Here is a 12,249-nt window from a genome sequence, read left to right on the forward strand (position 1 = left end):
AACAAGCAAATTGGGTGAACAGTAACAACTCTCATTGCAAGCATAATAACAACAACAGCATCAGCATCAGCATCACTGACTCAGAGAGTGTTGACAAAATAAAATAGACAATAAGCAAGCAAAGTGGGTGAACAGTAACAACTCTCACTGCAAGCATAATAACAACAACAGCATCAGCATCAGCATCACTGACTCAGAGAGTGTTGATAAAATAAAACAGATTATAAACAAACAAAGTGGGTGAACAGTAACAGCTCTCATTGAAAGCATAATAACAACAACAGCATCACTAACTCAGAGGATATATAAAAAAACAAACAAACAAACAAAACAAAAACAAAAAAAAAACAAGCAAAGTGGCTGAACAGTAACAGCTATCATTGCAAGTAAAATAACAACAACAGCATCAGCAACATCATCACTGACTCAGAGAGTGGTGATAAAATAAAACAGATTAAAAAACAAGCAAAGTGGCTAAACAGTAACAACTATAAATACAAGTAAAATGACAAAAGCAGCAACAGCATCACTAACTCGCAGGGTGTTGATAAAAAAAAAAGCAACAAACAAATAAAGCAAGCAAAGTGGGTGAACATTAACACTCATTGCAACTATAATAACACCAACAGCAACAGCATCAGTGACTCAAAGGGTGTTGATAAACAAAAACAAAGGCACAAACAAAACAAGCAGAGTGGGTGAACATTAACAACACTTATTGCAAGCATAATAACAACAACAGCATCAGCATCACTGACTCAGAGAGTGTTGATAAAATAAAATAGATTATAAACATGCCAAGTTTGTGAACATTAACAAACACTCATTGCAACTATAACAACGACTACAGCAACAGCATCACTTACTCAGAGAGTGTTGAGAAAAAAAACAACAAAAAAAACAAAAACAAAACAAAACAGAAAACAGAAGTACAAGCCAAGGGGGGGAACATTAACAAACACTCATTGCAACTATAACAACAACAACAGCAACAGCATCACTTACTCAGAGGATATTGATAAAAAAAACAAACAAACAAACAAACAAAACAAGCAAAGTGGCTGAACAGTAACAGCTATCATTGCAAGTAAAATAACAACAACAGCATCAGCAACATCATCACTGACTCAGAGAGTGGTGATAAAATAAAACAGATTAAAAAACAAGCAAAGTGGCTGAACAGTAACAACTATAAATACAAGTAAAATGACAAAAGCAGCAACAGCATCACTAACTCGCAGGGTGTTGATAAAAAAAAAAGCAACAAACAAATAAAGCAAGCAAAGTGGGTGAACATTAACACTCATTGCAACTATAATAACACCAACAGCAACAGCATCAGTGACTCAAAGGGTGTTGATAAACAAAAACAAAAGCACAAACAAAACAAGCAAAGTGGGTGAACATTAACAACACTTATTGCAAGCACAATAACAACAACAGCATCAGCATCACTGACTCAGAGAGTGTTGATAAAACAAAATAGATTATAAACAAGCCAAGTTGGTGAACATTAACAAACACTCATTGCAACTGTAATAAGAACAACAGCAACAGCATCACTGACACAAAGGGTGTTGATAAACAAAAACAAAAACACAAGCAAAGTGGGTGAACATTAACAACACTCATTGCAACTATAACAACAACAACAGCAACAGCATCACTGGCTCAAAGGGTGTTGATAAAATAAAGAAATAAAAACAAAACAAGCAAAGTGGGTGAACAGTAACAACTCCCATTGCAAGCATAATAACGACAACAGCAACAGCAACACCATCACTGACTCAGAGAGTGTTGATAAAATAAAATAGATTATAAACAAGCCAAGTTGGTGAACATTAACAAACACTCATTGCAACTATAACAACGACTACAGCAACAGCATCACTTACTCAGAGAGTGTTGAGAAAAAAAAAACAAAAACAAAAAAAAAACAAAACAAAACAGAAAACAAAAGTACAAGCCAAGTGGGGGAACATTAACAAACACTCATTGCAACTGTAACAACAACAACAGCAACAGCATCACTTACTCAGAGAGTGTTTATAAATAAAACAAAAAACAAAAACAAGAAACAAAAATACAAGCCAAGTGGGTGATTACTAACAGCGCTAACAGCAGCAACAACAGTGTCTTTAGAAACAACAAACAAGTACAACAGCAACAACTGCTTTTACAGAGTATAACAATAACAACAACATGGCACTAACAACAACAAAAGGGTTGGAATAAAAACCTGTAGGCAAAAGGAGAGCTGCATTCAGACAAGATCGATTACAAAGAGGCTCTTCTTTAGGACAGAGGAGAAACTGCTTTTGAGGGACAGAGGGACTTTTGTTGTTGTGGTTGTTGTTGTTGTTGTGCAGAAACCAACAAACTTTTATTGAACCGAATATAACCGAATATAACCGAAAGTCTTGTTTGCTTCTGTTTTGTGCCATCAAGAAGGGAAAACAAAACATCACAAAACAAACGAAGCAAACGAAACAAACAAACAAACAAACGAACGAAACAAACAAAAAAAAAAAAAAATTAAAAAAATTAACAAACAAACAAACAAACAAACAAGCAAACAAACAAAAACAAATAAGAAAAACAGAAAACGCAGTACCGAAACCTCGCCATTTTTTATCCTTCCTCAAGCTTTCTCTGGGCGCCAAAGACCGAGAAAGTTGAGCAAACGTGACGTTGAGGGGGGGGAGGGGGGTACTTAAGGACAGCAGACCGACCAATGGCACGCTTAGGAGAGACCCACGTGAATGCTACATTTTCTTTCTATGTACGCTGAATCCGCTCAAAGTCTGGAATTTCCAGCATTCACGTGTCATCACTCCAGCCACCAGATTGGCCCACACTTTGCACACTTTCAAGACTAGAAACTCACTTGTGCTCAATTTGAGCAAAAAAAAAAAAAAACTAAGTCTCGCATGGCGACAACTTTTCCAAAAGCAAACAAAGGCAAACGAAGGCAAACGAAGAAAAAACAAAAACAAATAAACAAAAACAAAACCGAATAGGGAGAGAGAGAGTGAGTCGACTCATTTCTTTCGACTGCCTTAAACGAGAAGTCTAAAACGTTTAAAAGTTGAAAACTAAGTTTTTTAAATGAACTGCACCGAAAAAACTTTACGACAGTTTAGCTGGTTAAAAACGCAGAGGAAAATATTTTATAAAATTTAAGCGTTCTAAAGATGTCCATTTTTGTTTTTGTTTTTTTTTATTTTGGTTTGTTTCTGGCTTGTTTCTTTCTTTAAATTCTAGCGATCGAGCATATTTGAACGGTTTCATCAACCTGTCGGCGCACGTGCTCGAGAGCTAGAACTTTGATTGCTTTTGTTGTTGAGAATTGAGAATGTCCGAGCAGGTTTTTTTATCGATTTCATCGCTTGTGGCGAGGCAAAAATCAAAACGCTTTTTGGACGAAAGAAAAGAGATTAAAAGGAAAAAAGAGAAGAAAAAAAAAACAAAAAAATAGGTTATGTGTTATGAACATTTATTTTCTCACGCGATGACGTCTAGTTTTGTTAGAGTAATTAAAATATGGTATCAAGTTTGTAATTTCTATCTTATTTTTAGTTACGGATAATTGCCAATTATGTCACGTTTAGTATACACAACGCTGTTTTCTTAATAGCAATATGATACAAACAAGTTATAAAAAAAAAAGCGTTCGCTCGATCTTCCTTAGTCAGTTGAACAAAAAGAAATTTTCACAACATATGATTGATTTGGTTGTCCTAGCAAGCTGTTTTAGCAAACGGCTAGAGGTTGCAACTGTTGTTCATTGAAAACGAAAAATCTAGCGTCAGCAACAAATTTTTGAATACATAATGTACGCAAAAGTGGCACTAACAAATGAAAATGTAAAAAAACTGTTTACCTTGATGCCAGACTCGCAGAGATGTTGTCGCTCGTTGCTATCGACTGCGAACAGCTTTGTTGTTTTTCGAAGTGCCTCTTCATTCTACTTATAGCCGAAGTTTTGGCTTCGAAAAAAAATACGAACGTCGTTAAGCTCAACGAGCTGCTTTAATTGTTGTTCGTGCGAAAACGAAATGCTTAAAACGGATAAAAGTGTTGGCGTAATTACACTTTTCGACCGCGATGCAGTTTGTCAACTCTAGCGTACTTTTTTGGCTCGTGGAGCAAAAGCCTCATGATAATAGCAAAGGCTTAAAATGTCTTAACATGTCAGCAAAGGCTTAATATGCTTAATAAACTGTGGTTAAGTTTTTGCGGTGCAGTTCATTTACAACTTAATTTGCAACTTGCTGGCACAAGCAAACGTTTATGACTTCTCGTTTAAGACAGTTGAGCGAAATCAGTCGACTCACTCATTCTCCCTTTTCTGTTTTGTTTTTGTTTTGTTTTTTTGTTTTTGTTTTTGTTTTTGTTTGTTTTTTTTTTTTCTTTGTTTGTCTTTTGTTTAAAATGTAAAAAACTCGAAAGGAAAGTTGTTGCTTTGTTTGCTTATTGAAAGTTTTCGCCAGTTGCAAGACTTAGTTTTGTTTTTGTTTACTTATTAAAATATCGAGGAAAATATTTGAGGACATCGCATTCTAATGGTGCCTTTATAACAACATCTAACGATTTAACGTTTAATGTTGTGCTCAAAAAAAAAATTCCTTTTATATCTCTCAATGGTCTCCAACGATAAAACTGCCGACCAATCGCAACGATTAAACAGCCAACCAATGGCAGCTCAATGGTCTCCAAACAAGAGACTGCCGACCAATGGCAGCTCAGTGGTTTGAGAAGTGAGATCATTCGATTTCCTTTTATTATCTCCAGTTTGAACTAGTGCTTGGCTTGTGGTGCAGAAACTAAAACTTCCCGTTTTTGTATTTTGTTTTGAATTTCTTTGCTTTGAGCTTTTTAATCGATCGATAGCTTTAGGAGAAAAGAAGAAACCCCTCTGACGAAGTCTTGGCTTTTTTAAAAACGCTCAAATTTTGGCAAACAAATCTCATACGAAACGCTACTTTGATGTCAAGCTTTCGTTACTCCCTACTCCCTTCTAGCGGAGGGCGGCAAAAAGGTGTTGCATCCTAGAGCTAAAAGTGAGGAGGGAAGCAAGTTTTTTTTTCGTTTTGTTTGCTTTTTTATGTTTTTTGTTTTTTTGAGGGGGGAGAGTTAGAGGGTAAGGGGGTTAGGATTAGAGGGGGTTGGGGTTACGGTTTGGAAACCTGGGGACGAGGATATCAAGCAGGAGTTTAGTGTTAAGGTTAAAGGGCCCACGAGGGGCGTCCTTCAATTGTAAAATGCCTTTAGACGCACGTGTCTAGTCGTCTCGTTGCATCGACCTAGAGGAGTTTTCTGATAGATCTTGCGCTTTGGGCTCAGTTAATCGGTCTGTATCCATTGTAAACACGGTGTCTGCCGTTAGAAAATCGTTAACCAGGCGTTAGTGAGCTTTAACAACCATCCCTTTGAGTTTAAAACGAACGTTTCTTCAAAAGCCACTCGAGATGGAGGTACTCACGGAGGTTTGTTACGGTAACAACCCTGTGGTTTGCCATCTTCTTTCTTTCCGCAGCGTCGCAAACGCATCGGCCGGTCTCTTAGGTGACGAAAAAACGTCTGATCTCTCGACTGGAATGCTTAACGTACTAAGATTAGTAGAGTTAGTACTAAGAGTTGCATCTGGCCGCCGTAATTTTCTTCGATGATGTCTTGAAAATTTCGTGACGTCGTTTTCAAACCTCTAGGGTCGATTTTAACCTTCGACCTTAAAGTCGATTTTAGCCTTCGGTGTGGCTCTGTACAACTTTTGCGGTGAAAAAGCTTGCGCGGAGTCTACAGTTGTATTTAGCCGACAGACGCTGGCAACGCAGAAACAGAATGACTCTTGGGCGGCGCAAACCGAGCGTTCAGCAAATTTCTAGCATTTTACGTCAAAGCGGACAATCTGCACGACAAATAAAGCTAACTTTCTCGTTGCAACAGTTAGTCACTGGATCGTTGGACGAGTGTGTACAGCTGTTTTGCGTCGAAAGCCGACCGGTGGTCGGATGCGACTCTTCTTTTCATTCGAAAATCAGAACCTGGCCATCAGTCGTGTATCACCATCGAATGCTTAATGTAGTGATTTCTCGAAACGACAAAAGCTTGTAAAACAAACAGCTTCGCTGTACTGTTGCCTAATATGTTAACGGATGGCCAGGAACAACCTTGGTCTGTAATGAATGAGTTCGTTTTTCCATTCGAGGCACTAATTACTGCAGTTTTAAAAGTCACCTAAAGTATAAGCTCATCTCTCCATTCAAGAAAAACAAGCATCAGAGTTTCGGAAAGTTTGCATGCACGACACCACCATCGATGATACTTAAACAAACAGAAAATGAATTGCAAAACAGAACCACTGAATTGCAAAACATAACAACGGACAGCTTGTAAAATGCATGGTGATGAGCTTCTTCAATCCAATCAAGGAACCAAGCATCACAGTTTCGGCAATGGTGCATGTGCAAATCAGCAAACTGTGATACTTAATCAAACAACTTCACTGTTTTGCTTAGTTTAAGAACGGATGGCTAAGAACAACCTCGTTAGTGAGTATGAAGTCATCTCTTCATTCCAGGAATTAATAATCAGAGTTTTAGAAGTCTCTTACGTGCGATACTACTATCAACGGTACTTAATCAAACAGCCTCTCAGAATGGCCTAGTTTGAGAACGGAAGGCTAGGAACAACCTTAGTAGTGAGTCATCAGTTCAACTTTTCATTCAAGGAATTAAGCATCTAAAATCTGAAAAATAAAAAGAAGAGCTCTTTGTTAGAAGTTCTTATTTTTATTTTTCCTCAACTTCTATTTCTTTTCTTTTTTTACTTTTTTTTTTTTAATGATAGTTTTTCTTTTTTTTTATCTATTTTGTTCGTTTAAATTAATACAACAGGCGTTTTAGGTCGTTTCTGTAACATTATTTAACACTTTAAATTGTAATAAATATTTGAACAGAAGAAAATCCCTTTCGTAACGTTAAAATGTCATAAGAACATTTCATCTTTACCAAATACGCTTGTAAAAATAGTTTCACTTTTAAAGTTTGTTGTATATGTCTTTTAATTTAGTGAATCGCAATTTGGATTTTCTTAGGCGCACATCTACTTTAGTTGCTTTTTCTTAAAGAAAGGTCACCAGAGTTTTCTTACACAGCCCCTGCAGCATAATCTTTAACAAAATACTCTTTTGAAAAGTTTTACATTGAAATAAACAAAAGCCATTTGCGTAAGTAGAGATAACTTAGAGAATAAAAAGTGCATAAACGCCTCGCTACTTTGATGAAGAAGAAACGGATGACTAAATGCAACTTTTTAATTTCGTGTGCTATCTCTTTCGATTAAGGTACTTTTTGAATATTTTTTCAAAGAAATGTTAGCGTAGTTTTCCTTTTTTAAATTTAAATCATGTTTAAAGGTAGTTTTTGAATGTTTTTTCAAAGAAATGTTAGCGTAGTTTTCATCTATTAAATTTAAATCATGTTTAAAGGTAGTTTTCGAATATTTTTTCAAAGAATTGTTAGCGTAGTTTTCCTCTTTTAGATCTAGCTTATGTTTAAGGTAGTTTTTGAGTATTTTTTCAAAGAAAAGTTAGCGTAGTTTTCCTCTTTTAGATCTAGCTTATGTTTAAGGTAGTTTTTAAATATTTTTTTAAAGAAAAGTTAGCATAGTTTTCCTCTTTTGGATATAGCTTATGTTTAAGGTAGTTTTTAAATATTTTTTTTAAAGAAAAGTTAGCGTAGTTTTCCTCCTTTAGATCTAGCTTATAATTCAGGTAGTTTTTGAATATTTTTTCAAATAAAAATTAGCAAAGTATAGTTTATTTAGCATGACATCACAAAATACTAAACTCAAAAAGGCAAGATAAAGTATAAGATAAACGTAAAATAAGATATAGATGAAACAAATGTTAGGCTGCATAAAATCAAAAACTGCATTGCCTATCATAAACACAAATGTCTAGTGAGAGCTTTTAAAGTTCGTTCTTTTCGTCTTTTAATTTGGTGAATCGCGATTTGAATTTTCTAAGGCGCACATGTCTTTCAGTTGCTTTTTTCTTAAGGAAAGGTCGCCAGAGTTTTTTTACGCAGCTCCTGCAGCATAATCTTTAACAAAATACTCTTTTGTATATCATTACATAGAAATAAACAAAAACCATATGCGTAAACAGAGATAAATTAGAACGCAAAAGTGCATAAAAAGCCTCGCTACTTTGCTATAGAAGAAGTGGATGACTGTAAATTCGTGCACTACCTCAATGGATTAAGGTATTTTTCGAAAGTTTTTTAAAAGCATAAATAGCGTAGTCTTCCTCTTTTAAATCTAGCTTATGTCTAAGGCAGTTTTTGAATAGATTTTCAAAGAAAGGTTAGCGTACTTTTCCACTTTTAAGTTTAGCTTATGTAGCTTGACAAAACAACACACAAAAAGACAAGATAAAGTATCAGATAAACGTAAAATAAAATATAAATGAAACTAAAGTTAGGCTGCATAAAAAACAAACAACTTAATAATCTACTAGACATGTTTAAGTTGAATTAAGTAAAGTCCTTTGCGCAAATTTGGGTAAATAAGAGAGTAAAAATCCATAAAAAGAAGAAGTGGATGAGTAGATACAATTTTTTAAATTTGTGTGCTATCTCTATTGAATAAGGTAGTTTTCGAGAGTTTTTTCAAAGCAAAATTAGCGTAGTGTTCCTCTTTTAAATCTAGATTATCTCAAAAATAGATTTCGAATAGTTTTTCAAAGAAAGGTTAGCGCAGCTTTCCTCTTTTAACATTAGCTTATGTAGCTTGACATCACAGAACACAAAAAGATAAAATAAAATATAAGACAAACGTAAAATGAAAAATAGATGTAGCTAAAGTTAGGCAGCATAAAAAACCAACAACATAATAATCTACTAGGCATGTTTAAATTGAATTAAATAAAATCCTTTGCGCAAAAATAGGTATGTTAGAGAGTAAAAGCGCATAGAAAGCCTCGCTACTTTGCTGTGAAAGAAGTGGATGACTAGATACAACTTTTTAAAATCCTGTGCTATCTCTATCGATTAAGGTAGTTTTCGAAAGATTTTTCAAAGCAAAAATAGCGTAGTCTTTCTCTTTTAAATCTAGATTATGTCTAAGGTAGTTTTTGAACAGCTTTTCAAAGAAAGGTTAGCGTAGCTTTCCTCTTTTAAGTTTAGCTTATGTAGCTTGACATCACAAAACACAAAATTCAAAAAGACAAAATAAAATATAAGATAAACGTAAAATAAAATATAGATGAAGCTAAAGTTAGACTGCATAAAAAAACAACAACGTAATAACCTACTAGAATCTAATAAAACCCTATGCACAAATGTAGGTATGTTAGAGAGTAAAAGTGCATAAAAAGCCTCGCTACTTTGTTTAAGGTAGTTTTTGAATAGTTTTTCAAAGAAAGCTTAGCGTAGTTTTCCTCTTTAAAGTTTGGCTTATGTAGCTTGACATCACAAAACACAAAACACTAAAAGGAAAGGTAATATAAAAGTTAATCGTAAAATAAAATGTAGGTGAAATAAATGTTAGGCTGCATAAAAGAAAAAAAAAATCGTAACATAATAATCTTCTATATATGTTTGGATTGAATTAAATGAATTCCTTTGCGTAAATATAAGCAAACTAGTGAGAAAAAGTGCATAAAGAGCCTCGCTACTTTGCTGCAGAAGTAGTGGATGACTATATGCAATTTTTTAAAATCGTGTGCTATCTCTATCGATTAAGGTAGTTTTCGAAAGTTTTTTCAAAGTAAAAATAGTGTAGTTTTCCTCTTTTAAATCTAGCTTTTGTCTAGGGTAGTTTATGAATAGATTTTCAAAGAAAGGTTAGCGTAGCATTCCACTTTTAAGTTTAGCTTAAGTTGCTTGGCATCACAAAACTCAAAACTCAAAAAGAAAAGATAAAATATATGATAAACCTAAAACATAATATAGATGAAACTAAAGTTAGGCTGCATAAAAAACCAACAACATAATAATCTACTAGGCATGTTTAAATTGAATTAAATAAAATCCTTTGCGCAAATGTAGGTATGTTAGAGAGTAAAAGTGCATGAAAAGCCTCGCTACTTTGTTAAAGGTAGTTTTTGAATAGTTTTTCAAAGCAAGTTTAGCGTAGTTTTCCTCTTTTATGTTTAGACTATGTAGCTTGACATCACAGAACACAAAGCTCAAAAAGGCAAGATAAAATATAAGTTAATCGTAAAATATAGATGTAACAAAGTTTAGACTGCATAAAAAACCAACAACATAATAATCTACTAGGCATGTTTAAGTTGAATTAAATAATGTCCTTTGCGCAAATATAGGAAAGTTAGAGTAAAAATCCATAAAAAGCCTCGATACTTTGCTGAAGAAGAAGATGACTATATGCAACTTTTTAAAATTGTGAGCTATCTATATCGATTTAGGTCCTTTTTGAGTACTTTTTCAAAGAAAAGTTAGCGCAGTTTTCCCCTTTTAAGATTAGATTATGAAGCTTGACATAACAAAACACAAAACTAACAAAGGCAAGATAAAATATAAGGTAAACGCAATATAATGTATAGATGAAACTAAAGTTAGGCTGCATAAAACAAACGGGTAACAATACTCTTCTATGTATGTTTACATTGAGTTAAATAAAATCCTTTGCGCAAATATAGGTATGTTAGAGAATAAAAGTGCATAAAAAGCCTCAGTACTTTGCTGTAGAAGAAGTGGATGAGTAGATACAATTTTTTAAATTTGTGTGCTATCTCTATCGAATAAGTTAGTTTTCGAGAGTTTTTTCAAAGCAAAATTAGCGTAGTGTTCCTCTTTTAAATCTAGATTATCTCAAAAATAGATTTCGAATAGTTTTTCAAAGAAAGGTTAGCGCAGCTTTCCTCTTTTAACATTAGCTTATGTAGCTTGACATCACAGAACACAAAAAGATAAAATAAAATATAAGACAAACGTAAAATGAAAAATAGATGTAGCTAAAGTTAGGCTGCATAAAAAACCAACAACATAATAATCTACTAGGCATGTTTAAATTGAATTAAATAAAATCCTTTGCGCAAAAATAGGTATGTTAGAGAGTAAAAGCGCATAAAAAGCCTCGCTACTTTGTTAAAGGTAGTTTTTGAATAGTTTTTCAAAGACAGGTTAGCGTAAATTTCCTCTTTAAAGTTTAGCTTATGTAGCTTGACATCACAAAATATAAAACTCAAAAAGACAAGATAAAATATAAGATAAACGCAAAATAAAATATAGATGAAACTAAAGTTAGGCTGCATACAAAACCAACAACATAATATTCTACTAGTTATGTTTAAATTGAATTAAATAAAATCCTTTACGCAAATATAGGTAAGTTAGAGAGTAAAAGTGCATAAAAAGCTTTACTTTGCTGAAGAAGAAGATGAATAGATGCAACTTTTTAAATTCGTGAGCTATCTCTATCGGTGTAAGGTAGTTTTTGAACAATTTTTCAAAGAAAAGTTAGCCTAGTTTTCTTCTTTTAAGTTTAAATTATGTAGCTTGACATCACAAAATACAAAACTCAAAAAGACAAGATAAAATATAAGATAAACGCAAAATAAAATATAGATGAAACTAAAGTTAGGCTGCATACAAAACCAACAACATAATATTCTACTAGAAAAGTTAGCCTAGTTTCCTTCTTTTAAGTTTAGATTATGTAGCTTGACATCACAAAACACAAAAAGGCAAGATAAAATACAAGGTAAACGTAAAATAAAATAGAAGTCAAACAAAAGTTAGGTTGCATAAATACAAAAACTGCATTGCCAAAAATAGAATTTGTTGTCTAGAAAGACCTTTTAAACTTTGTTTCTTTCGTTTTTTGACTTAGTGAATCGCGATCTGGTTTTTCTTAGGCGCGCTTGTTTCTTAGTTGTTTTTTTTGTAAAGAAACTTTATTCAGACGTTTTTTTTTACGCAACTCCTTTAACATTATTTTTAACAAAGTATTCTTTTATACGTGTTTACATTGAAATAAAACCCTTTGCGTAAATAGAGATAAATTAGAGAGCAAAAGTACATAAAAAGCCTCGCTACTTTGCAGAAGAAGAATTGGATGGCAAGATTCGTGTGCTTTCTCTTTCGTTTAAGGTACTTCTTGAATATTTTTTCAAAGAAAAGTTAGCGTAGTTTTCCCCTTTTAAGTTTAGCTTACGCAGCTTGACATCACAAAACGCAAAAACCAATAAGGCATGATAAAATACAAGATAAACGTAAA

The sequence above is a fragment of the Hydra viridissima genome, unplaced genomic scaffold, assembly GCF_058129835.1.
Source record: "Hydra viridissima isolate aposymbiotic clone 2 unplaced genomic scaffold, HvirCarnegie_v1 scaffold_2, whole genome shotgun sequence".
In the NCBI taxonomy this organism is placed as follows: domain Eukaryota; kingdom Metazoa; phylum Cnidaria; class Hydrozoa; order Anthoathecata; family Hydridae; genus Hydra; species Hydra viridissima.